At 43.0% G+C, this 14557-nt stretch overlaps 1 protein-coding gene across 1 annotated transcript in view; it reads left to right on the top strand.

Moving 5' to 3' along the window:
• phactr4b (phosphatase and actin regulator 4b) overlaps window positions 1-14557 on the top strand; it is a gene marked incomplete at its 5' end in the record, with an annotated part of 89178 nt that overhangs the window by 40856 nt on the left and 33765 nt on the right.

Genomic DNA, 14557 nt, shown 5'->3' with positions numbered 1-14557 from the left:
AGCCAGTGCACATGGTACAGCCAAGTCTTCCGCGCTTGTGTTACATGCGGTGTAGAGAGGTTCCATCGACGCATCAACGCGGGCCCCTACTCATGCTGCTGTTAGCGTCAGATGGTGCCGAGAGAGAGAGATCTTTCACACACTAGTCGAGTCTTGACACATATGTCAACATGTGTATCTATTAGGGCTGTCTTAAATACTTCGAAGCTTCGAAGCTTCGTTCGATGGGCATGGGATTCTTTTTTTTGTGCAAAATCAATGCCTCTCTTTGTTAACTACCGTAATTCCTCTATAGTAACCGGGTCTCAAATACAAGCCGGGTCTCTATTAATGGCCGGGTGCGCTCTTGAGCTAAGCAATTATAAGCCGGCCTCCTAATACAAGCCGGGTGAGCTGCCGCGGTATTGATTATTTCCTTACCGCACAAATTTGCAAAATATTTCCTACCGCCGCGGTTATTACTGCATGCACACAAAAAATTAAAAAAAAGTTTGAATGCATTTTTTTTTTTAGTAGTAGTAGTCTACTCTTTATAGCATATAGCCTGCCTCTAGTCTAAATGTCTATTTTTAGAGGATGACTTTGCAGCATGAATATTGTTTGGGATTCGGCAAGCACGCATTAGTTATTGAAAGTGAAACACGGATTCGAAGTTTACCCTCTGGTCGTGCGCCGTTCACTCGGTGTCGCGGGCAGGGGTGGTTACCCCTAACCCCCCCGACCCTTTCTTATTATTATTACTATAAAGTTACTACTTTATAATAAAGGCATTCGTTTTGTGGCATTAACATTATATAGTTATACGTTCAATAACATCAGCGTATTTACCGGACAATAGCAAGGCAAGCAATACTCTATTCATATCTCAGTTCCTTTCTTTGCTCAGAGCGTGCCGAGTTGTCCCATTCTGCGGTCTGTTAATAAAGTTTTCAATCAGACAAGTGTATAGAACGAAGGGCTTTTATTATAACATTCGTTGCAGACAGTAAAATCATTATGTCTCGTTTAGTACTCCTTAGGAGCGATCGTAGTCCACTCCGGCGGAGAGTTAAAGCTAACGTTATTAGCCGTGTTGTGATGATCTGACATTCAGGAAGTAAAAACCTAATACTCGCTTGCCGATTGGTGGTAACACACTGCATGACGCTACAACGTGTGACGCGACTCTCTTCTGACCAATCAGTGGTCTGCAATGTTTCACGTGACTTTTCTGGTACCCAATAGGGTCGCTTGGAACCTCGAGAGAGGAGTAGGGTATATCTGCAGAGCCGCAAGCCCAACGAGAGGAGGATAATTTATTATTATTATTATAAAAAACAGCGGTGACGCGGTATTCAGCCTACTCTGCGGTGGCCGTGATGTAACAGCGATACCGCGGTAATGCGGTAATCGCGGCAGCTCTATACTGAGCTGCATACTGAGCTAGTTACTTGATTTCACTTTGAAAACGTTGAAATGACCAGTGACCACCTGTAATTGCACTGTTTACTATTTCATACAGTACTTGGTTTCAATAAATGAACCCAGTACATTTTACTGGGTTCAAACTGACACAAAATGTTGATTTATTCATTATGATCCGTTTGAAAATTTGAAATATAGGCCTCCCTCTTATACAGGCCTCCTCCTAATACAAGCCTGGTACCCGCTACAGTTGAAACAAATACAAGCCGGGGTTACTATTAGAGGAATTACGGTATGCTGTTTGTTATTTAAGATGAGGTCGGACTCGGCACTGACAGATTTGTGTTCATTGTGCTGCTTTTATAAAGCCTCAAATGACGGCTTACAATATTTCATGAAAGCAGTGTTTCGTTTAACATAAATATATATATATTTTTTTATTAAATAAAAAAAATTATTTATACTTTTTTTTCTCTCTTTTGAAGCCTCGAATTAAAATCGAATCTTGGCCCCGAAGCTTCGAATTCCAAAAAAATATTCGAAGGTCAGCCCTAGTATCTATTAGGGCTGACCCATATTAGTCGACTAATCGGTCGAAAGGAGCCGTAGTCGACTAGCCAACCTCTTAGTCGAATACAAAAAAAAAGTATAATTTTTTTTACATTTTTTTTATCATTCTTTCCAAAAGAAAAGAGGCCTAGAAGTGTGGCTAACGCTAATGGCACGCATACCAGAGGCTAACTGCCTACGAAAACAGGCACAGAGGCACTGAAAGAGGATTTCACCCATCTAATGAACACCAGTGATGGGAATAACGGCGTTATAAATAACGGCGTTACTAACGGCGTTAGTTTTTTCAGTAACGAGTAATCTAACGCATTACTCTTCCAATCTTAATAACGCCGTTACCGTTACTGCCAAAAAATGCCGCGCGTTACTATGATTGAAGCAGTTTTTTTCATCAGACAGATCTCTGCGCCAACACACACACACACCGCGCATCACCGACACACACACACACACACACACACGCCGCGCATCGCAGAAACACACACACACGCACACGTCGCCAACAAACAACAACAACATTGGACTCACGCTGATCAAATAAAAAAAATAAACATACTTTTTTGGACTGATCATCTGAGCTCCTCTCCAGTTAAATCCAAATAATCCTCTGCCATTGTTGTAATATGTCATCTGTTCACTAGTATTTAGTCTCGTGCAGTTAAATCCTCTCTAGAAGGGAAAGTGAAACTTAGCAAGCCTATAAGTTGTTAAAGGGGTAGTAGGCTATTAATTTACTCTGGATGCCTGAACACAGAATGACACCAGAATCACTGACTACCACGGCAAGCCTATAGAAAATTATTCTATTTAATAATAATAATTATAATTATGATCATAAATCTAATATATTAAAAAAAAAGTAATTAAAAAATTTAATTATATTAATAATAATAATTATAAATATTGTTTTTCTGTTGTACCGAACTCGTACCGAACCGTGACCCCAATACCGAGGTACGTACCGAACCGTGGCTTCTGTGTACCGTTACACCCCTAATCTATTGTGTTTGTATTTGTATGATCCACTATATAAACATAGTAATTATAATATCTACATAGCCTACATGGCATTTGATTGGAGGCTAGTCTCACTTTGTCCCACAGCAACATTAAAATAGTTTAGATTTGTGTATGTTGTTTATGTAAAAAATGTACTTGAAAGTAACGCAATAGTTACTTTCTGAAGTAACTAGTTACTTTTATAATTTGTAACTGAGTAAGTAATTTAGTTACTTTTTGGAAGAAGTAACTAGTAACTGTAACTAGTTGCTTTTTAAAAGTAACTTGCCCAACACTGATGAACACACTAGACTAGACAAATATCAAGATGTATCCATCAGTGGACCAATTGCATTCTTTTGCAGAGGACAAGAAGCCTTCAGTCGACTCCTTCAGACATTAAGCACCCCCACAGCCCAAATGGAATGAGTAAAAAAAAAAAAATACAAATTATACTATTTTTTTTATTCTTTTATTTTTTTTTTGTCAACCAATAGTCGACTAACGGCAAATTTTGGCCAATCATAGTCGACCATCCAAATCCTTAGTCGGGGACAGCCCTAGTATCTATGCACATCATCAAAGCTCTGCTCATTTTTCATGTAGCAGGTTTAGCCAACTAGGACACACAATTGCACATAGTGTGCAGATACAACACAGGCACATGTAAGCCAGGAAGTCTTCCACGCTTGTTTTACATGCATCAACACGGCCCACTACACACACACACACACACACACACACACACACACACACACACACACACACACACACACATACACAAACGCATGCATGCACACACACGTACATGCATCCATGCACACTTAATGCACACACACACACACACACTGGTAATGATGTTATCTGTACAGTTATATAACCGTCTGTAGTGTGATAGTAAAGGGTTAACCTTCTGTAATGTGGCAGTGAAAGGGTTAACCCTTTGTCGTGTGGCAGTGAAAGGGTTAACCCTTTGTCGTGTGGCAGTGAAAGGGTTAACCTTCTGTATTGTCGCAGTGAAAGGGTTAACCGTTTGGTATTGCGGCAGTGAAAGGGTTAATAAGAAGACTATTCTCGAGGCAGCTCTTCCACAGCCTTCTACGGTTGCTCTGATGCCATGGAACCCAAGAGGATGATGGGAATGTTGTTGTTGTTGTTGTTGTTGTTGTTTTCTCTTCAGGGAACTTGACATTATCCCCGCTAGTGCTTGGCTGTCAACTGCGATTCCTTTGATCTTCTCTGCAGCTCTGAGAGATCTGATGCTTTTTAGAAGTGTTTTCTTTATCTTTTCTGTTATTACGTCAGCAGTGACACGGGTGGCTCATCTGTGCCATGGTTTTAATTTAGTTTTTTAAGAAGAATTTAGCTGATTTGATGTCTTAGTCCAATACCTACCCCCCCCCCAAAATAAATGAAACACGCTGCTTGGCAACAATGGCAACTAATAGATTGATTTCACACAAAATCAGAAACCTAGCTGTAAGATGAGACAGATCTGCTTAGGCTACGTTCACACTGCAGGCAAAAGTGGCCCAGATTTCTTTCAGATCTGTTTATTTCACGACACAAATCACAACAATGGCATCTGATTTTTTCAATTCTGATTTGGGCCACTTTCATACATACAGTACGTGGTCCTGAATCAGATACAGGTCTGAATTTGTTTTGATTAGCTGGCCTCCACTGCAGACCTTGTAAATTAACCTTCTGTATTGTCGCATTGAAAGGGTTAACCCTTTTGGTAGTGTATTAGTGAAAGGGTTAACCTTCTGTAGTGTGGTTGTGAAAGGGTTAACCCCTTGTTGTGGTAGTGAAAGGGTTAACCTTCTGTATTGTCGTAGTGAAAGGGTTAACCCTTTGCCGTGTGGTAGTGAAAGTGTTAACCTTCTGTATTGTCACAGTGAAAGGGTTAACCCTTTGGTAGTGTGGTAGTGAAAGGGTTAAACCATAAACTGTGACTTCAGTATCCTAATCAGACCCGAGTTATACATCATAATTTAGCACTAAGGCCTGCAGTGTGAACGTAATCTATCGCTGCAGTCGGTGGCAGAGAGATGGAAACATCCCTACATCCATAAAACAATCAAGGAACTCCCAAACGCTAGACATGTGCTACAGGAGCAGGACGGAAGTAACGGCCCACCGCCGCGAGTGGAATTATAGCCCTTTCACACCGGCAGGGCTCCGTGCTGCTGTTTTGCACACGGCACATTTTGAGTAAGGCCCCCCCCCCCCCGTTTACGACGGAGGACGGTGGAACGTCGGTTCTGCTTAAATAGGTGTAAACGCGGGCTGGGTCGCCAGAAAAGCACCAAGGTTCAGAGGCTCCAGAACGGAGCCTGAACCGGAGCCATGTCTGTCTGAAAGCGCTATCAGTGAACCAAAAGAGAAGACTGCGACAAGGATGGATCCCCCCTGCCGCCCCATCTCTTTACTGTGTACATACGTCCATGCATACGCTCCAGCTGAAGGCCCTTCCCGTCTCCTCTCCGTCAGCCTCCGCCCTGCAGGGGGGAAACAACACCCAGCTCCCGCTCTACTGGTCCTGCTGGAAGCGGGAGTGCGACTACGACGTCTACCTGTCCTTGCCGGTCTACCTGTGCCGGCGGGCCGGAGGCCTGCGTTCAGGTAAAATGATGCCGCCACTGGCATCCCCCCCCCCCCCCCCCCGCCCCCCGTCGGCTTGGGGTGCCCGTGTCTGGAATGCTTCTCTCTTCTCCTCGAGTCTGCGTTCTTCCATCGTGTCAAACTCCTTCTAATTTTCGCCTCTATGAACGCCTTGGATGCTAGACTAACCCGTTAACGGCCTTGAATGTTCTCCTGTGTAGACCTGGCACGACAAGAGGTTGCATGAGCGTAATTAGGGATGGGCAGAACTGGTTCTAGTAATAATAATAATAATACATTTTATTTATATAGCGCTTTTCAAGAACCCAAAGACGCTGACAATAAGCAAAACAAAGAACAGAGAAACATAGAACCACAGGGAACAAGCAACAGTATGAATCACAAGACATGAAACCACAAGTAACAAGCAACAGTATGAATACACAAGACATAAAACCACGAGTAACAAGCAACAGTATGAATCACAAGACATAAAACCACAAGTAACAAACAACAGTATGAATACACAAGACATGAAACCACAGGGAACAAGCATCAGTATGAATACACAAGACATGAAACCACAAGTAACAAGCATCAGTATGAATACACAAGACATAAAACCACAGGGAACAAGCATCAGTATGAATACACAAGACATAAAACCACAGGGAACAAGCATCAGTATGAATACACAAGACATAAAACCACAGGGAACAAGCATCAGTATGAATACACAAGACATAAAACCACGAGTAACAAGCAACAGTATGAATACACAAGACATGAAACCACAAGTAACAAGCAACAGTATGAATACACAAGACATAAAACCACAGGGAACAAGCATCAGTATGAATACACAAGACATGAAACCACAAGTAACAAGCAACAGTATGAATACACAAGACATAAAACCACAAGTAACAAGCAACAAATATAAAAGCCAGTAGGGGAACAATCAGGGAAGTAAGGAAACTGAGGGGAGGGAGGGGGGGTGTGGGAGGGACAGGATACGGAGAGAAAGTAGGGAGATGGTAGGTTGGAGGAGGGTGGTTATGGGTAGGGAAGGTTGTATGCTTGGGAGAACAGGTAGGTTTTGAGTCGGGATTTAAAGGTGGAGAGTGAGGGAGAGTCTCTGATGGTCTGAGGGAGGGTGTTCCAAAGTCGGGGTGCAGCTCGTGAGAATGCTCGGTCTTCAAAAACCTTTTTGCGGTTGTGGTATATTCTAAGCACATACCTAAGGTTATTTACAGCACAATGAGGTTGTTATCTGGAAGGAGGGAAAGATCATAAGTGATAGAATGGTCTCCTCATCTGACTTCAAATATAGCCAGCAAGGAATAAACGTGCAGTCAAGACTTAAACCTGGTCTAAGATAGGCATCTTACTCTATATCATCACAACAGTGATTATTCCATACAGTTTACTCACGTCGCGGCAAATAGCAGTACAGTCTGTGGAACCGGTGGAGGCCAGAACCCCCTGGGGGTGGGAATATCTGTCTGGCCTCCCTCTCTCATCAATACATCCTTATTTATACTCTGATATCTACCAATCCTAGCACATTCTAATAATACGTTTGGTCCAATTAGATTTCTTGATTCTATATATGGAGTCTCCTCTGTTCCTTAGGTCCCAATCAGATGATTTTCTGGGGGGGCGTCCCGCCCCCCTGTCTCTCCTCGGGGTGTCTTCTTCCAGTATCAACAGCGAGGAGGTCTGCTGGTGGCCCCATCCTTTTTTTTTATCCACTTTTTCTCCCATTTTCTATATTTTCTCCCATCCCAATTTCGTATCATCCAATTCAACCCTCCCCTGTCACGGACGCTGTTTCTTGCCTCCCACAAGCCGGCTGCAATGTGGACTAAGTCATACATAGCACAAGTCCCCTCCGGTACTTGAGGTAACAGCAGTCGCATCTTTTCACCTGCGCAGCTCGATCTCTCAGTGGCGAGGAGTAACGCGTGGGAGGCTCACGCTGCCCCCGACACTTCCTGATTCTACTGCGCAGGCGCACCAACCGACCTGTAGGAGTCGCTGTCCACAACGCCCGATCCCCACCCATCAGTTTCCCACCCCCTAATACGGCCAATGTGTATTAGTACGGACGACCAGCTAAACTGAAAGCAAATGTGGAGCGCTGGGCTCGAACTGACGAGCCCAGCGTCTCCAGCATTTCGTGGCGAGCGCCTTGCCCACTACGCCACGTAGCCGCCCTGGTGGCCCCATCCTTTTGCTGATAAGGAGGGAGAGGCCCCTTTTCTCCCCTCTGGGATGAATCAGACATTTTAACATTCCCTTTATATTATTTGATTTCCCCATATACATGGTTTGTGTAATGAATCTATGGACTATCTAGCATTAACCCAGTACAGTCATTGCTTCTAGGTTAATACCAAATAGTCCACAAGAGCCAGCACCAACCCTTATTTACCAGACTGACACTTTGTATTACAACTATGATTTAAAGCTTATATGGTTTACAACAAGAGTGAAATGACACTCTATTACCTTCATAACCAGATTGACATTCTAAATGATATTCAAATCTAATGAGTCAGTTACCTTTTAAATTGATATGGTTGAATTAGTTTCAATCTAACCTTCTGTAAGTACATTCTTCTTTTAGCAAGTCTGTTCTCTGTTTAGACCAGCTTCCCTCTCCAAGTGGGGTGTAATCACCTACATTTACATAGAGTCAACTCACAAAATTACTATTCGATAGTCACTGGGAACTATAGTCACTGGGAACTATAGACACCGGGAACTATTCGAATACTACTAACACCCCCAGGATATTGTTTTTTTCTTAACACATTGAGTGCCACACCCCTTTGACCATATATGGGCTAGAGTGCCAGCGCTTTAGTCAATGGGAGGTCGGGAAAATTTGCGAAGGCTTAAACTATATCTTAAATTATGGCTATGGGTTTAAAACACCCCTCGCTTATCAATGACTTGCTTGCAGTCAACATGTACAAAACGGATTGTTTTTTCATTGGTACATTTCCGTTTTATACCGTTTTGAATACGAGTATAGTTTTGGAGAGTTCTAGTAATTCCAGAGAAATTCCGCGATAATAGCTCTTTAGTGGAATACACAAAACACGTTGTAATTTTTCGGCTGATTTATGAATCGTTTTCAAATAAACGCTAGATTATCGATAGTATACGTGTACTTATGCACGCTAGAGAAGCGGGCTGAAAAATCTATTATCCATGACCTGGTCAGCGCTAACATGATCGCTATGAAAAAAAACATCTGATTAACCCAATACTGGTAAAATAGAGTCCTTACCTCACATCAGATGTTCTGCAAAAAGATTAATCCAATTCCTGATATTCCATTCCAAATATTGATTGCGTTTATTGATCCAACGTTATAGTCCAAAATGCATAATCAACGCTGCTCCCAGTGGGGGGACTCAATGCAATGGTATCCAGCTGCATGCCAGAGGAGGGGAAACCCCGGACCAGACTCTTTTTCTGATGCACATGCCCACCCAATCCGATCCAATGATGTGCAATACCATCTGGGAGACGATAGGTGGCGGTATTTTCCCTTTTCGAGCTCAGAGCCATTCACAATGATAACGTCAGGCTGGATCGATGAAAAATGAATGGATATTCCTAATAAAAGCAAACACGAGAAAAAGACGAGAAAACTCGTCATTGGCACTCAACGCATGGCGAGTTAAGACGACTAAAGTCGTCGTTGGCACTCAATGTGTTAATAGCGAACGTTATATAATCAAGCAAGCTAGCTTGCTGCTGTACGTCATTGCTAACATCTAGATATTTGCGAGTCTAACGTTATTTCCAGGAACAAAGGCATTCATTCCCGAAAAGTTAAATCGGTGATGCTTGAAATATCTGAGCTTCCACATTAACATATGGTTTTGTTTTTGCTTAAAACGAACGTGAGATAATCCAACAAGCGAGCTAGCTGGCTGCTGTCATTGCTAACCGCTAATGCTATCGTATTTCTGGGAAACAAAAGCATTCATTCCGAGTGTTTACATCACTGATGCTTGAAATGTGAGAACTTAGTGAAACAACATGTGTAACATCTCCAGTCTCTCTTTCTTCATCTTTCTTGTCTGTTCTCCTACCTGGCGAACTGTACCCAGCATGCCGTTCAGCGGTGTAACAATCAATATGCTCCTCTCTCAATACACTACACAGTGTAGGTGCCGGTAAAAACAAGGGAAATTTAATATTTTTTAGACAAAACGATATTCACATAAACTACTTGATTCTTTATAATTTAACGACTATTCAAATATCCGAATGCCCATCCCTAAGCGTGACAGGTGCTGTTAGTGTGGCTGCTTTACGTGGGAGAGAAGGTCCTGTTTGAGTGTGTGTGTGTGTGTGTGTGTGTGTGTGTGTGTGTGTGTGGTGTGTGTCTGTGTGTGCATATGTGTGTGTGTGAGTGTATTTGTGTGTGCGCTGGCGGGTGATGGAGCGAGTGTGTCCTACTAGCTACCGTCGGCATGTGAATGAGGGAGATTCTCCGTCGACATTCAGCTGTGGCCTGTGCTGCCCAAGAGAGCCCCCATCAAGCTAATCCACTCGACATCTGCTCAACTGGAAAGGATGGATGATGAAGGGAGGAGGGGGGGATTCTCGATAAGGACTTGACTCCGCTCCGAGAGAGAGGAAGTCATAATCAGTTCACTCCATATTGCATGCTGCAAGTCTGGCACTCGATAATATGTCAAGCTCCCATCTCTGCCTCCGCAGCAAGTCTATCGCTTTTTTCCTTTAATACGTCTCGAAAGTGGTTCTGTGTCGATGCATTATTAATAACCCGGGTTGATAGGCAAAGGGATTAGATTAGATTAGATTCAAATGTATTGTCATCATTATACAGCACAGGTACAGTACAAGAAAAAGAGGTTTGGCAGCGGTAAAGTGCAATAGTAATATACAATGTACTAAGTGATTAAACTGGGTATAAAATATATGAATTAGTACTACTGAGTAATAGTGCTAATCAGATGTATGTACAGAGTTGTAGTATTAATATGTACAGTTAATATGTAAGACACATATGTATAGATATAGTATAAAAAGGAAGGAGGCTTGGGCGGTATTACGGTATACCACGGTATTTAGAAATACCGACGGTATTGAAAATCAATACCGTCAAAATCAGTTGGGTTTCAGTTTATATTTACACTGAAACGGAGTTTCGACGGGGACTGCACACACACAGCACGGCCAGCAGAGGGCAGTTTCCTAATGATTGATTGGCTATTGTGAGTCACGTGAGGAGAACACAGAGGTGCATCACACTAACCTCAGTAACCTGTATGCATTTCCTCTATCTATTTAGCAGACTGCTAAAGCTTAAGCATCCTCAAACGTCCAGAACTTTCTAGCCTGTTCTAACCGGTTCTACTATGACATCATACTGAAGTGTAACTTGAATTACACTGTGACACGACTGCAGTTACAATAATAATAATACGTTACAATTGAACGATGAAGCGTCGAAGTTAACCACCGTCACTCCAGCCCACGATGAGCTCCCTGACCACAGATGGCTAACGTTTTGTCAAACGAGCTAAACTTGCACACACTGTCGCATTTGGACAATTAAAGGACTGGAGTCTGTTCGGATTTAAGCAAAACCCTCGCCTCCACGAGTCGCCAGTGGCTTCATCCAGCACAACGAGACTACAAGAGACGGAGGCACTTCTTTGGGAATGTAATATAAAACGGGGTGAGTGAGTGTTGACATTTTTTAATCATAATGCAACTGGCTCACGTTGATACGAAGCTAACTAGCTACCATTAGCTCACGTCGATACCTGGATGGTGGCGGCAGTGGCTACTGGCTACCTTCTGTGATTTGTTTACTTCGAGGTTGAAGAAAGTGCACTTTCAGGTTGAAAGAACGGCCCTAATCTCAACGTGTTTCAATATAAGCAAGCGTTATGTATGGTGATAATAACGAGTATATTGTTAGCTCCGCCGCTGGATGCTGCAGGCTTCTGGCTACCATTCTGAGAGCTAACGATAGTAGTACTGGATGCTGCGGGCTAACTGGCCATCTCCGTGATTTGTTTACCGTGTAACACGGGTTGCCACCCTCCCCCCCCCCCCCCCCCCCCCGCTGATGAAAATGAAAGTCATACCATCATATACCGTATACCGGGGTATTAGGTCATCAAGGTATGACGGTATGAAAAAAATGATACCGCCCAAGCCTAATGCAGGTATGTACAGACAGATGTGGATAGATATATACGGTAAAAATAAATATAATATTATACATGCTATCATACAGAGTTATGTGTTAAGCATGTGTATAAGTAGGTATATATAGAAGGATTGTATACAGGTATATTTCAGACAGATATGGATATATATATATGCGGTATATTATACAGCATATAATTATATAAATGTATACCATATAAACAGCACTATTCTCCATGCTATATATGCTATATAGACTATATTATGAGGTAGGTAGTTGTGATTATTATGATTACAGTGTAGTATCTACAGATATGTAAAAAGGATTATATGCAGGTATGTACAGACAGATGTGGATAGATATATATGGTAAGAATAAATATATATATATATATACGGTCTCTACAGCATTATACATATATATATATATAATACGTATACACAGTATGTGCATGAATATATAATGAAAACGTTTCCATTTGAGCTTTTCTCGTACGTCGGTTGTTTCCTCAGTAGCTGTTTGCACTGAGAAGGTATTCCGGACCGCAGGTCTGAGTCCCCGGCCGCGTGATGCATGCGGGCTGCGCTCTCTCTCTCTCAATCTCTCTCTCTCTCTCGCCCTCTCTGCCCTCGTTCTGTGACCCGGGTCGCCGTGTGTGCAACTCGTATGTTTCACAAAAGAGCCCCCCCCCCCCATTCATGTGGTCCCCCGGTCGCATGACCCCTGAGTCGGAATACGTACGCATTCATGTGCACTCGGGCTCGTGATCCGGGTCGTTGTCGGTGTGTACTCATCTGGACTCGTCTTCACATGTGTGTACAATGTGTACAGCGTGTGGAGTTGTAAGCATGTGCACTCGCGTCACAGCCACGACCGGGGGGGTAGAGAGAGAGGTTAAAGGAACATGCCAACATTTTGGGGGAAATAAGCTTACCGTCTTCTCCAGAGAGAGAGACAAGAAGATGGATACCAGTAAGGCTGAGACCACTTATCGATTTATCGATAATTATCGATAACTGCGTGAAATCAATAAGTGGGCATCGATATTTTATATATATATATATTTTTTTTAAATACTTTATACTATACTAAAATACTAGGTCTTGTGGCATGTTTTAGTTAAAACATCCCCATTTCATGTCAATTCAGTTGAATTGCAACTCTGCACTGTGCATTCAACATGCAGCGCACTCCTCCATCACATCCAGAGACCACCGACTGTAACATGAGAAGGATCACTGTGGTAGTTTTGAATGGAAAAATCTGTAACACTGAAGATGGCAGCAACAACAAAGAATTGCTGCAAAATAAACATACATTTTTGTTGTTTAAATTGTTTATTTTTTTGTAAACATAAAAAAAATATATATAAAGGTGGCGCAGTGGGCAAGGCGCTCGCCACCAACGCAGGAGATGCTGGGTTCGAGCCCAGCTCTCGGCATTGCTACCAGCTTGGCTGGTCGTTCATACTAATACAATTGGCAGTGTTAGGGGGTGGGAAGCTGGTGGGTGGGGATCGGACGTTGTGGACAGCGACTCCTACAGGTCGGTTGGTGCGCCTGCGCAGCAGAATCAAGAAGCGACGGGGGCGGCGTGTCCCTCCCACGCGTTACTCCTCGCCACTGAGAGATCGCGCTGTGCAGGTGAAAAGATGCAACGGCTGCCTCCTCGAGTACCGGAGGGGACACGTGATGCAAGGCTTCGTCCACATTGCAGCCGGCTTGTGGGAGGCATGGCCTAACAACGTTAGAGACAGGGGAGGGTAGAATTGGACAATACGAAATTGGGGACGGGAGAAAAATAGAAAAATGGGGAGAAAAAGTAGATAAAAATATATATATATATATATATAAATACTAGTGTTGTCACGATACTGGAATTTCGACTTCGATACGATACCTTGAAAAGTATCGATACTTTCAATACTTTCAATACCAAAAAAAAAAAATTAGATTTTTTTTTTTTTATTATTATAATAATATATATATTTTTTTTAACAAATTTTGCTTTTGTTGCTGGTTGATTCTCCTCAGCTTCTCTCTGGTACTATACGAGAAGATAAATACACTTTTAAAACCCTTTGTTTATCTTTAGATCAGAGAGAGGAGAGAGGAAAGAGAGAAAGAGAGAGTGGCTGCTGGAGATTTTAGGTCTACTGAGCGCACCTTTCTAGTTATGACCCGAAAACAAGGGTACTTGAGAGAGAGAGAGAGAGAGAGAGAGAGAGAGAGAGATATGCTCGGAGCATTTATTAACGTTACATTTTCAACAACATTGCTGCTAATTGGACACTTCATGGAGGCGGGGTAACGTTGTGTCGAGTTCATGTGTGTACTGGTGTAGGATGGGCTCCGGCTCCGCTAGACCTAACGTTGGAAACGGGGTAGTTGTGTCGAGTTCATGCGTGTACTGGTGTAGTGGGCTCGGCTTGACGTTACTCCGTTTCCATGAAGTAATAGGTGGCCAGCTAGCTAGCATTAAGCTAACGGAGGAACGACAGCTAACGTTAGCTAATAATAGCGTTGTTTACAAACTGAAGACAGGGCTGCGCTGCCCGGCTGTGAGGGGGAGGAGGCTGCAGCAGCTTGTGTCTGTTGCTCTGAGCGAGGAGGAGGAGGAGGCGGAAGGGCAAGGCTCTGGCAGCGCGTCTGTCTGTCAACAACTTGCGGGAGCAAGCCAGCTGGTACCGATACTGCAGAAAGTATCGGTACTTCGGGAAATGAGTCGGGAAATGAGTATCGAAGCCGTTTTTAAATATTCAGT

Source organism: Notolepis coatsorum (genome assembly GCF_963971535.1).
Source record: "Notolepis coatsorum genome assembly, chromosome: 2".
NCBI classification, from domain to species: domain Eukaryota; kingdom Metazoa; phylum Chordata; class Actinopteri; order Aulopiformes; family Paralepididae; genus Notolepis; species Notolepis coatsorum.
This window is presented reverse-complemented; position numbering and strand designations above follow the sequence as displayed.